Source organism: Amblyomma mixtum, chromosome 1 (assembly GCF_055824585.1).
Source record: "Amblyomma mixtum isolate Tamu chromosome 1, ASM5582458v1, whole genome shotgun sequence".
Taxonomy (NCBI): domain Eukaryota; kingdom Metazoa; phylum Arthropoda; class Arachnida; order Ixodida; family Ixodidae; genus Amblyomma; species Amblyomma mixtum.
Window position 1 is genome coordinate 302,040,796 of NC_143012.1, and position 12,704 is coordinate 302,053,499.

A 12,704-nucleotide genomic window follows, 5' to 3' on the forward strand; every position below is an offset into this window, starting at 1 on the left:
CACGAGGCTGTAAGAGAGGCCGGTTTTGGTGCCATTCGACAAGCCCTGCAATCGCCTTTCTTTTCTTGCAGTGCAATTGCAGTGGGTTGCCTTCGCATGTTTTTAAGGCCTCCTCGAAACCAATAAATTCTTCCCAAAGACGATTTTTGGTTTCAGAAGGCACCTCGCTACTCAAGTACGTTTACAGCTAAAAGAGGAAATCGCAAAACGCCCCGGAAGGACACAGATGAAGGCCGTACCCGCAATAGATCGCAAGGGAGCCTTCGATAATATGACGCATTATGCCATGCTAGAAGGCTTGGCAGCAACAACATGTGTAAAGTGCGCGCTAAACTAAGAGCTTTCCTTTCGAAGCTAGCAGCCACGCTAGGAATACGCAGCCTACAAACCAACACGATCCAGTTAAACGCCTAACATAAAGCCTGTTTTAATAAAAGTGTTACACCACCACCACCACCTCATGGGAAGACAGACGCCCCAAGGCTCGGTAGTATAACTCCCTTTCCTATCACAGGGGGTTTACTACCACCGGGCGCACCGGCTCAGTAGCCGGAGTACCCGCGTTCAAATCCGACCGCAGGGCCCGCGTTTCGGTGGAGGCGAAACACAAAAGGCGCCCGTGTGCTGTGAGATGTCAGTGCACGTTAAAGATCCCCACGTGGTCGAAATTTTCCCGGAGGCTTCCACTACGGCACCACTTTCTTCCTTTCTTCTCTCTCTCCCTCCTTTATCTCTTCCCTTACTGCGCGGTTCAGCTGTCCACCGAGTTGTGAGACAGATACTGCGCCATTTCCTTCCTCGTGAAACCAGTTTTATCCCTTCATAAATGTTGAAAGCGTTTTTCCTAGTGATTTAGCTTTTAGCCTTCCTGTAAAGCTCAATGTCGGCTTTTAAATCTTTTTGTTTTCCCCGTGATTATTTTTTGAGGTTCGCACTTTTTGTTTCACTGTTACCCTACCATCTTTTCCTTCCCTATAATATTGTATTTATTTGCAAGCCATCGAGTTGTTCGGTTGGTATCGGCATTGCAGCAGTGTAACTACCTATTTATATATGTTCGCTAACCATAAGACACAAAGAGGGGGTGCACTTTAGTTTCCGAGACTAGGGCTCGGAGCTTGAGGACGGAGGGCTAAGAGCAAAAAATATGACACCACGGATGGAATTTGCACTGGCCGTATGCCCGACAGGGAGATCATAGAACATATTACAATAAGAAGAATCAAGCGCGACTTTTTACGGAGAGGACACTAACAGAACAAGTGAATATATTCTTGTTATTCTTGTCCAGTGTAGGGTCATCCAACTATCAATGCACGAGGCCGCCCCAGAGGTACGAGATGCACTTGAGTTCAGAAACAGCCAGGACATGCTGAACTTTCTAACTGGAGAAGCAAGTCATAGATGTTACATGGGGTTTGTGGTTTATGGGGTTTAACGTCCCAAAAAGCGATTGAGGCTATCAGGGAAACTACAGGTTGTTAGAGGATTGGGAAAGAATACTACTACTACTACTACTACTACTACTACTACTACTACTACTACTACTACTACTACTACTACTACTACTACTACTACCACAACTACTAATACTAATACTATTACTAACACTACCACTGCTACTACTACTACCACTACTACTACCACCACTACTACTACTGCAACTTTTACTCTATACTTCTTACCAGAAAATTAATGATAATAATAACAGCAGCAAGAGTTTTGTTCTTCTTTGCCTTTTTTATGCCGATGGCGGAGGCGGTGAGAAGAGAAAAAAAAAGTTATTGTTTGGAGAGCTTTTGACCACTTGTAGCACGCAGTAATGGCCGGGTGGCAGAGAAAAACACAGCGCATTAGCTACTAGTCAGAAACTGGCAGAAACTAAGAGGAATACAATGCCTCGAGTTTTAATACTCTCCGCATACCGAAAACGGCAATACTCATGCCCAATATCCCTGGACAAAAATTTTGAATACTGAAAAAGTGTTAGGTACTCGCATAGAAATATTGAAGGTAATGGTCCAGTGTTCCGATATGTGGCAAAACCTTTCTTTCATAGTGTTTCCATTGCTCGCATCGAGCAGTTAAGAAAGGCCATAGAAAAGCAATTGGAAACGCGTTTGACGATAGCAACAACGTTAGCAGCAAAAAAAAAATGTGAGCCTGCCGCCGGGAGATCTGCGGATCTATTGATTGTTATAGTGAAGTCTTACAGTACGCGAAAAAATTGCGCTCATAAACGCGTTCTCGTTCAAAGATGCTTTTGTCCAGAATTGTTTGATATGGAAGAAAAAGACAAAACAACTATTTTTCAAATGAAACGTTATAACTTCGTAAGAAAGGGAATGAGTTAAAGAGGTGGAGGCACCAAACTTGTGGTTGGCGCGTTCTTAGTTTCAAACGTGTCTTATGGCTCCAGGAAGCATGATACACACTCAAAGATTCATATTCCCAGTGAATAATTTATTATCGGATTTTTAGGTGAACGATTTTCGGTTTCGGAACGCCGAGTTGGACAGTGACGTCACAGAGGGGTAAGATCAACTACTTCTCTTGGTCACGTGGCCCCACAAAACTTGTGACCCACCTACTGCTGCATCGTCTGCTTTCTCACACACGTGCTGACCAGCGCATGAAAACAAACAACTGCACGTCTAGTCCCAGCAGCTCGGATTCTGACAGATCTGATTCCAATGAGTGAGGACATCTACTTTTTTTTTTTTTGTTCGCACGCTAATAACGCCTTCGCGTGAGGATGCGAAACACTTTGCAAAATGCCAGTAAGCATCGCTACGCCGCTCTACCCAAGCTGCTCCCAGAACCGATGTCACACTTCGCCTGAGCGCTGCTTGGGATGGTGTACAAATATCACAAGAAAAGACAAGATCGCCTTGTTATCAGAACTGCCAGCTATACTCGAGCAGCGACAAAGCATGCCTGCTTATGTTGCGAGCTTTCGGCAACGGCACCGCTTGCGGGCCCTCCAGGCGACGAGCGCTGCTGCTGACTGGCTGCCGTGGTCGTCGCTAGGCCTATAGCCTGTTTCGCAAGCGGCCGGCGCTTCGGAAGTCGCCTGCGCTATAATAAAAGGCCTACTTTTCACATATAGCTTTAGTGTCAACATCATCATCTCACAATAAAATAATAGTACGGTCAATCTTCTCGACGCCTTCAGCAGCGGAGCTAGCGGGCGGCAGGCGAGCCGGACCCCAAAGTCTGGCCAGCGGCAGCTGCGAGGCGGTTGTGGCAAGAAATTTGCTCATATCACAGTTGTTACCTCTACCAGCAGCTAGTATTGGTCAGCGATCCTCAAAAATGGCACTTTTTTCACGTCTTGTCCCAGGGTTTAATATTTATGTCAAGAACATTCTTAGCTCGTTTTTACGACGTCGGCAGACGGGATCCAGGCTGGCCGACCGGCCGGCAGGCTCGACGTACTTCACGTCCGCACAAGAAAATACAAAACAGCCATGCTACCTGAAAGGATACTTCCTAGATTCGAGCTACGACAGCATGACTGTGCGAAAAGGGGATCTTTCGGCAACGACACTGCCTGCGGCAACGCCGAGCGACGACCTGCGCGCTGGTCCCAGACTGCCCTAGTCATCGCTAGGCCCAGCTGGTTTCGCATCGACGCCGAAGCTGAGGGCGCCTCGGGACTGGCCAGCGCTCAGAAACGTGCTCCGCTCGGCGCCCCTTTACTGTGAACTCGTCCCATAAAAAAGATATGTTCGATTTCCACGACGCCTTCGGCAACGGAGCTAGCAAACGGCAGGCAAACCGCACCAGGTAGCAGCAGCACAAAAGCAGCTATAGGATGAAATTTGCTTGCATCGCAGTCATCACTTCCACCAAAAACTCGGTATTTGCCAACGATCGTCAGAAACGATGCATTTTTGATATTCATATACCCCAGGGCTTGCTATGAACGTGAACAAACAATGGTATCGCGTTTTTCAGATGCCGGCGGACGGCACGGAGACTGGCAGGCCTCCCGGCTCCAAGGATTGCGCAGTATGTCATCCTGACGCCGACGCTCTCCACGCTATCATTGGCTGCCGCTTCCCGTCGTTGCGTTTGCCGCGAGCGGCCCGCCGTTGTCTAGCAGGCCGGACGCAGGCGACGAGCTGCGATCGGACGTTGCGACGCTGTTCGCAACGGCGCGCCGCAGATCGCGCTCACCTTTCGCACATCAGCAAATGCGGCTCGCTGGTGCGTCAACTGTGCTCACGTGGCTGTGCCCCGCTCATCGTACATGACTGTATTTGGTATGACGTCACCAAAACTTTGCTTTTTCTAGCGACCTTGTGACGTCAGAGTTGATGGCGCTAGCGATGGGTCTAGATCGTGAGAGCGAGCATTCAGGTAATCTTTGGAACCGAATTCAAATATTTTTTAAACGTTTGTTGTGTCCAACACCTAGCTGTGAGTGCCCTTGCATACATAGGAATTCCACAACAGGCTTTTTAGAGCTTTAAAATTTGGTGTCTCCTCCCCTATGTTTAGTAGCCTATTGTTCCGTATTTGGAGATGCGGAAAAAATCGAGACTAGAAAATAACTGCAGGTACCGCAATGTAATACCCCCTCCCCCCCATGTAATACTCTCGCACGAGGGTCCTTAGGGGTATTGTAAATAAATAAATAACACCCTCGTGACCACAACCACGGAGCAACAAAGCAAGGGTGTGCAGTTTGCTCGGAGCATTATATGCACTGAGCAATGTTGATGAATCAAAACTGCTTTTCATAAACGCCAAGAGAAGGCGGTATCGGTAGGAACATGTGGTACTCTTCAGAGCACCACGATCAAGCTCCATTGAAAGCAGCGCTCCCATATAATGCCTCGGTCGTACGCACCTCGAGTGTCTAGACGGGCTCCGCGGCCGGCTTCCCCTTGCACCGCGCTGGTCCACAAACGCAGCCGAGTGCACAGCGAAGTTAGGTTCCGGTGGGGCAACGTCGGGCCACAGCGGACACGCAACACCCTCGGCAGTAACTCTCTCTCTCTCTTCAAGGGCGTTTCGGCTCAGAACTCCCACGGCGGTTCGCACTTTTTTCCTCTTTCGTGTTTTGTCCTACTTACAGAGAGTTCGTCCTTCGCAAGTCGAACCACTGTTTTGCGGTGTTGCGCTCTTGCTATCAGGTATCAATAACCTTTGTGAGTCTTGTAAATAAGCATCGATAAGATTTTCGCGTTCCAGATTTCCTGCGCCGGTAATCGCGGCTCTTGACTAAAGCAGATGTAACGCCCAGAGTTGCGGAGTGAGATGTACACTTGCAAGAAAAGCTTCTGCCTGTCAGCGGGGGCAGAATTACAGCAATATTGATTTAGTGCTTAACAGTGAGGTGCGCATAAAATAGCGTGTAGGAACTTTAACTGCGAGTTAATCTGATAGTTCGTTGAACTCGATATAGCTATTGTGCTCACTTTTCTTATCGCTCTTGTCGACACGCTTCCTTCGTAGGACCTGCGTCTATCGCAGCCGCAGCTACCAGTAATTTTGCGGTTTGGTTTGGGTGGTTTATGGGGTTTAACGTCCCAAAGCGACTCAGGCTATGAGAGACGCCGTAGTGGAGGGCTCCGGAAATTTCGACCACCTGGGGTTCTTTAACGTGCACTGACATCGCACAGTACACGGGCCTCGAATTTCTCCTCCAAAGAAATTCAACCGCCGCGGCCGGGATCGAACCCGCGTCATTCGGGTCAGCAGCCGAGCACCATAGCCACTGAGCCACCGCGGGGGCCAGTAATTTTGCGCTGGAAGAGAAACCAGCGCTGGGCAGAAAGTTGTGCATGTGAAAGTGCTTGCAATAGAAATGCATACTAAGTGCTATGCTAAAGTACCACAGAAATGCCAACTGCCTCCTTGAGGGAGCAAATTCGAGCTATTAAACAACTGTACTGAAGTTATCTATCGCTTGTGGTTGGGGCATAGCCCAGCCAGGGAATATAGGACTGTATTACTGAAGTTAGAACTTTGTGGACTTGAAGAATGCTGATGAGAGCTAGCTACACCATGAATTATGACACGCATTTTATTCAGCATCTATTAGTTAAAAAGAATGAATGTTCGTTACTGTCAACACATGGCCCTATACACGAAAGCGCTCCCAAAATGAATTCTCAATTTTTACATAGTGATTTTCCTAATAATTGTAAATGTTGCAAAGAGGACTGGACGGCACGCTCTTTTCTGAGCCCGTTGTACTGCATTTCTTTCAAGTATATCTGGTGACCCTTCATATACATTTTTTATTAACGGGAGTAAAGATCAGGTTCTTCTTCTTCTTTGCACCAGGGGTGCCCCCGCCAGAGACGGTTGGTTTCAACTCGAAGACTGAAGCTTGATCTCTGCACCAGCGGTGCCCCGTCAGAGACGGTCTCAAGATGTGTTGACACGCAGGGATAAAGAAAGGCAATAACTGAGGTTTATGTACAGATATTTACAGCGTATAGAAGTTTAGACACTCGAGACAAATTAACGGCACAAGGACAAACAACAAAAAGGGTGGAACTGGCTAATACTAGGGGAGGCCCCTACTCGGCGTTGCCGAAGATGCGTTGCATCTCACCTTAGCGCAGAACCTCGCTTCCAGCTCCGGGGCCCGGTTTTAAAGCCCTAAAGGCCCGGCCCACATTTCGTAGCTTCCAATCATATTGTGCTCTCAACATGATTGGTTCTTCAAGAGCCTGGCCAGCCCTCCAGCTGCCGTAAAGTAGAGCTCTCTCTCCACCACAAAATAAAAACAAACACAAATAGACATCCGTGCCAGCACGCGTGCGAATCAGTACCGCGGGTGGGGGGACACCCGTATACCTGCCGGCGCGTTCGCGAGCGGCCGCGTTCCAAGAAAGGAGACGCTTCGCTTTGAGCACCCCCAGCCGCGTTCCGATGACCCCCGCGAACGCTACCGAACCCTTACACGCCCTTCCCAAGATTCTACAAAGGGCTCAAATGCCACTTTTAGAATTCTAACAAAGGGATCGGTACGGGTCACAAAACCACCCTGTGGGTGACATACCGCAGCTACACAAACACTGGCACGAACAAAACCAAAAACAAAAAAAAATGCACACGGGCACCAACACAACACAAGCAAATTGCACACTCAAATACACGCGGTGACACGCTTGCTGTGCGCCGTAAAACGGAGTCCAAGTTGACAGGCTACTCAGTTCACTTGCATGCACACCCGCGTCCTGCTCGCGAACGAGCACACACACACACACACACACAGACGCTCTCAAGTGGAGCGTTCAGTAGCACTCGCACGTCCGTAAGTGGCCACGTGAGCCTCCTTAGTCGCACCGAGCGTCCCTGTGTCCATTCGAGCCACCACGTGTTGTCAGTAACACAATTAACGCCTAAACGGTAACTCACTCATTAGGCTGGCGCCACAACGGGGCGTGAACTGAAAAGCCGGTGCCCTCCAGGATCAAAAACCTCGTGGTACTCGATGGGTCTAAATCCCTGACCACGCAGCGCCCTTGAGGGCACGCTCGCTCCGTCGCGCCAGTACGAGCCGTGTCCTGCGTAAGGGGCATATCTCCTTCTCAGTCTAACCTTACCAGTGAGGCCGGTTTTACTACACTTGATCTGGCGTACTGCGGCACGGAACGTACTATTCCACGCGCCGACTTTCAGTGTGAAAGCTACCCACCTGCCTCCTGCCACTCCACCTCGCCCGGGGCCATCTGCACCTTTACTGCACGAGCAAACTTTGAAACCGCCGCTCCGTGCTTGATCAGCGCCCGCTGGCCCCGTGGCATAGTCTGACTCCGAGGCTCCATGAGCTCCCTGACAGTCACTTGACCCGGGCTTGCCTTGCGGCAAGTCGCCACTCATTTCCGGGTCCTCAACTGACCTGGTCGGGCACACACCGGGTGCGTTCAACAACTGCGCGGCGTTCTGCCCGGTCGGCCTAACAGGCCCACCTCCGCTCTTTGCCTCGGATGAAGGGCTCTTGCCACCAGAAACGCTACGGGGCACTTCATGCTCCATACCCGACACAGCGTGCGGTTGTGGCAACGCCAGATTTTCACTGGCTGTTACTAGCTCCGCGTCAGAGGTCACAATCTTAGTCATAGAGCCTACAGGAATTCCACCGCTGTCCTGTTTGTTTTCGGACACCTTGGTCACGATTGGCCCTAGATCACTAGAATTGGGCTGCTCCTGTTCTTTGCTAGCCGCCCGCGGTGGCAGAAAAGCTGTGGTATTTCCACGTCCTTCAGGAATCCTGTTTTCACTTCCTGAACCTTTCGCGGCGTTTCCTAAGAAAGATGCGTTCCCGCATACCGGCTGATTGCTTTCAGCGTCCTCACTGCTTTTTCCCTGACCTGTGCATGACAAGCATAATCCTTTGTCTTCCAGCACAGGCTGCCTCACCTCTCGGGACTCGGAGCAGTTCTCCCTGGTCAGTTCACTAGCTTTCCTAGACGCCTTGAGCTCAGCGAGCTCCAGCGCTAGCTGCTGGCGCTTTGCTTCTAATTCATCCAAGACGCACTTAACATCCTGAGGTTTCTCCTCGCTCAGCGGCGCCTTTCCTCTATTCACTTTCGCAAGTTCAGCCTGAAAGTACGCTAAGCGCGCCTTCGCTAATTCCACTTGGTACCTCACATCGAGTGAGGGCCGGCTTGGATAGCTCTCCATACCGCCTTCCGTACCCCTCAGCTGTCCTATCGGCTCGAACACAGGGACGTGAACAATGCGACCAAGGAAACTCACGGTTTCGATGCGTCGATCCGCATTGCCAGCTCCTTGGCGTCGGGGTCCACCGCCACTTTCCCCGGACGCTGCGATGAGCTGTCGCACGCCGCTGGTCCGCCGCCAGTGATCGTCGAGTTCCCGACGCGCTGCTTCCTTGACCGGACGCAGCCCCGCGTCGCTGGAGTACTGCCGTGGTCCTTGCGTCCTTGCCGCCGTGTCTCCGCAGGTCCGTTCACGAACGCTGACCTGTCGCCTTGTCGTCACCTTTCTCCCTGCCTTCAAGTCTTCTTCCTGCGCCGTCTTCCGATGGCCGCAGGATCCTGTCGACTGCGCCAGTAAAGATCAGGTTCTTCTTCTTCTTTGCACCAGGGGTGCCCCCGCCAGAGACGGTTGGTTTCAACTCGAAGACTGAAGCTTGATCTCTGCACCAGCGGTGCCCCGTCAGAGACGGTCTCAAGATGTGTTGACACGCAGGGATAAAGAAAGGCAATAACTGAGGTTTATGTACAGATATTTACAGCGTATAGAAGTTTAGACACTCGAGACAAATTAACGGCACAAGGACAAACAACAAAAAGGGTGGAACTGGCTAATACTAGGGGAGGCCCCTACTCGGCGTTGCCGAAGATGCGTTGCATCTCACCTTAGCGCAGAACCTCGCTTCCAGCTCCGGGGCCCGGTTTTAAAGCCCTAAAGGCCCGGCCCACATTTCGTAGCTTCCAATCATATTGTGCTCTCAACATGATTGGTTCTTCAAGAGCCTGGCCAGCCCTCCAGCTGCCGTAAAGTAGAGCTCTCTCTCCACCACAAAATAAAAACAAACACAAATAGACATCCATGCCAGCACGTGTGCGAATCAGTACCGCGGGTGGGGGGACACCCGTATACCTGCCGGCGCGTTCGCGAGCGGCCGCGTTCCAAGAAAGGAGACGCTTCGCTTTGAGCACCCCCAGCCGCGTTCCGATGACCCCCGCGAACGCTACCGAACCCTTACAACGGGTTTACTGACAGAAGCCAGCTAAGAACGATGCCTCGCATGAACACGGTTTTCAAAGCCTCAGTGAGTAAGTGAGAGTGAAGTTTAAGAACTCCTTTAAGGTGCTTTTCTCGAGACCATTTAATTTTCCTCTGTGTCTGCGCTAGCCATGGGTTGCAGGATGTTTGCTGTTTCCATAATGTGGTTGCATTGCCAGCATAGTACATATCTTTGTGACCTGTATATCTTTCTGCGCAAATACTGCAAATATATTTCAACCTTCGAACTGCGGCTGTGTACAACAGGCGAATCTATTAAATATACTGCCCGGCCGAAACAGCGGCAGATGGCTGAGGACGTGGCAAAAACAGTGCGCTTTCTTTTGTCACGATGAAACATAAGAAGCTCTTCATGAAGACCGCAGTTATATCTTTATGTAACATGTTTTGACATACGCGATACCTGACAAGCCCACTGTTTCGGTTCGAGTGTACCTCCGATTTCTCTCAAGCAGGAGGGGGGAGCGTGTGTCCACCTTTCGGTCGTAAAGAGAGACTCGACGGGCGGTTTTGAAATGAAATGAAATGAAATGTTTATTCGGCCATATTTACAATATGCCCCCGGGGAGAGGCAAAAGGACGCAGACAAAGCATGCCTCCTGACGAGGCCAACACCCCGGCTCAAGTATTTCTACTCGCGGTTCAATAGTGGCACCTTTGCAGGAGATCAATAGTGAAAATACTCGAGCTGAACCTCTTACCGAAGCTCCAACAAGGGTTCCACCATTTAGCCATGGGTGAAAACACTTGAGCAGAACCACTTGCCGAGTCTCGCTGAACAACTGACAGGAGGTTGGAGCACCAACAGTGCCACCATTGAGCCACGAGTGAAAGTGCTTTGTGCAGAACCTCTTGCAGAGTCTTTGTTAACCGCCGACAGGTGGCCACACACTCCCGCTTCTGGCTTGGCAGATGTCGGCGGCACATTCCAACCGGAACAGTCGGCTTATCAAGTGGCTCGCAAGTTAAAGCATTTAACGTAAAGATGTAACGGTGGCCTTCATGTGAAATTTCTTGTGTTTCAGCATACGAAAAAGCAAAGGCAACGAAGCGGTGTTTTTGCCTCGTGCTCAGCCATGTGCCGCTGTTTTTTCCAGTCAATATTTTTAAAAAATTCGCCTGTTGCACACAGCTGCAGTTCGAAGGTCAAAATATATTCGCAATATTAGCGCACAAAGAAAAATATATGTAGCCCAGGCAGTACCGAAATATTTCAATATTGTTACATTTTTGTTTTGATGGAAAGTTACTTCAATGTCCTTTACGTCATTTTTTTTAACCTTTAAGCAACATGAATACAACATAAATATTTCATTCTCGAATATGATGAAGCAGCCATGCGCAAACTTGCAGGCCGGCCAGTTGTGACAGAACACAATTTGCAATTGCAAGAACGAACTATGACGGCGACACTTGAGCGCCAGTATACAGAACAGTCAACTCGTTTTCACTCACCTCCGAATGGATACCACGCAATCAAGATTATATGTCGATTACTGAGGGGGTCCCACGAGTTATAGCGGAGAATGGGTAATAAACAAAACTTTATAACAAAATAATGGGCCCGTGTATGCAATCTATGGCGAGTACTTTCTAAGATATGTGGTTGCAATGTACGGCAAGTTGAAAAACATAAATAATGTAAGAACAAGATTCACTGGTCACTGACCATAGCCAAACAAAATGACGTTTCGGAAGCGCTACGGCTCCCTTAAGCTTGTCCGCAATGAGCAACCGGCTGGACGTTCCGGGCTTTTTGTAGCGGTTAGTATCATTCTTAGACATTTCGCGTAGATAGGGTGCAATGTGCCATCATTCTTATTTGTTGTCTTAAGCGTAGGCTGGATGATTAGAGACTCGAGATTTCGGCGAGCTGATATGCGGTATGCCGTCGAACCCTCGACTAAATGTAAGAACAATGCAAAAAGTTCTCGTAACCAGTAATTGGAATTTACTTTAAATGTTGTTTTGTATTTATGACTAACATTGTAATAACTTTTTGAAGACTGCATTGAACAACGTTCCTTTAGACATTAAATTAATGTTTTGTATATAACTTATAACGATATACCTTAATGTTTAATGTTAATGTAACATTAACATGCAACACAAGCACTACTACAAATTACACAACGTTTTTATAACATCATTCCAATGTTCGGTATTGCATGGGAGGTCACACTGGCAATGCAACAACATTAAGGAAACAGAAAACATCCTGCAACCTATGTCTAGGGCAGACACACAGGAGAATTAAATGCACAGGAAAACCACACATTAAGGAGTCAGACTATGCTCTCACTGAGATTTTGGAAACCATGTTCGTACGAAGCATCGTTCTTCAGCCGGCTCCAGCCAGTAAGGGTGTTAATCAAAAATGAATATGAAGGATTACACGACATACTTGCAATAAATGCAGTACAACGTGCTCGCAGAAAAACATGCCATCCAGTCCTCTTTGTGGCATTTACAACTACTAGAAAAGCTGCTCTGTTAAAGTTGTGTTTGCTTTGAATTCTTTTTCTGTGCGCTTTTGTGCGTGCGGCCATATGTTGACAATAATGAACGCCTTTTTTAGCTAATACATGCTGAATAAAATGCCTGTCATAGTTCATGCTGTAGCTAGTGGTCATTGGCATCCTTCAAATCCATAAAATTCAAACTTATTTAATACTGTCCTAACTTATCTGGGTGAGCTATGCAACAGCCATATGCGATAGATAACGTCACTACAATTTTTTAGAAGCTGGAATTTTTTGCCTGAACGAGGCAGTTAGCATTTTAGTGATGGCTGACCACAGCATTTAGTATGCCTGTCTACTATCAAGCACTCACGTGCCGAAATTTCAGCCTGGATTTGGTTTCCCCTGTTTCCTAACATTACTGGCGTCTGCGGTTGCGCGAAACCCAGGCCCTACGAGGGATGAGAGTCGATAAAAATTATAAGAAAATGAGCACAA

At 48.7% G+C, this 12,704-nt stretch overlaps 1 protein-coding gene across 1 annotated transcript in view; it reads right to left on the minus strand.

Annotated features, from left to right (window-relative positions):
• The window catches only part of LOC149372212 (peptide methionine sulfoxide reductase-like), a 63,371-nt gene extending 58,491 nt beyond the window's left edge, over positions 1–4,880 (minus strand). The window contains exon 1 of the mRNA XM_089566614.1: positions 4,859–4,880. The gene's annotated coding sequence lies outside the window, so the exon portion shown is untranslated. The remainder of the gene's footprint in view (positions 1–4,858) is intronic.
• Between the last annotated feature and the right edge of the window lie 7,824 nt (positions 4,881–12,704).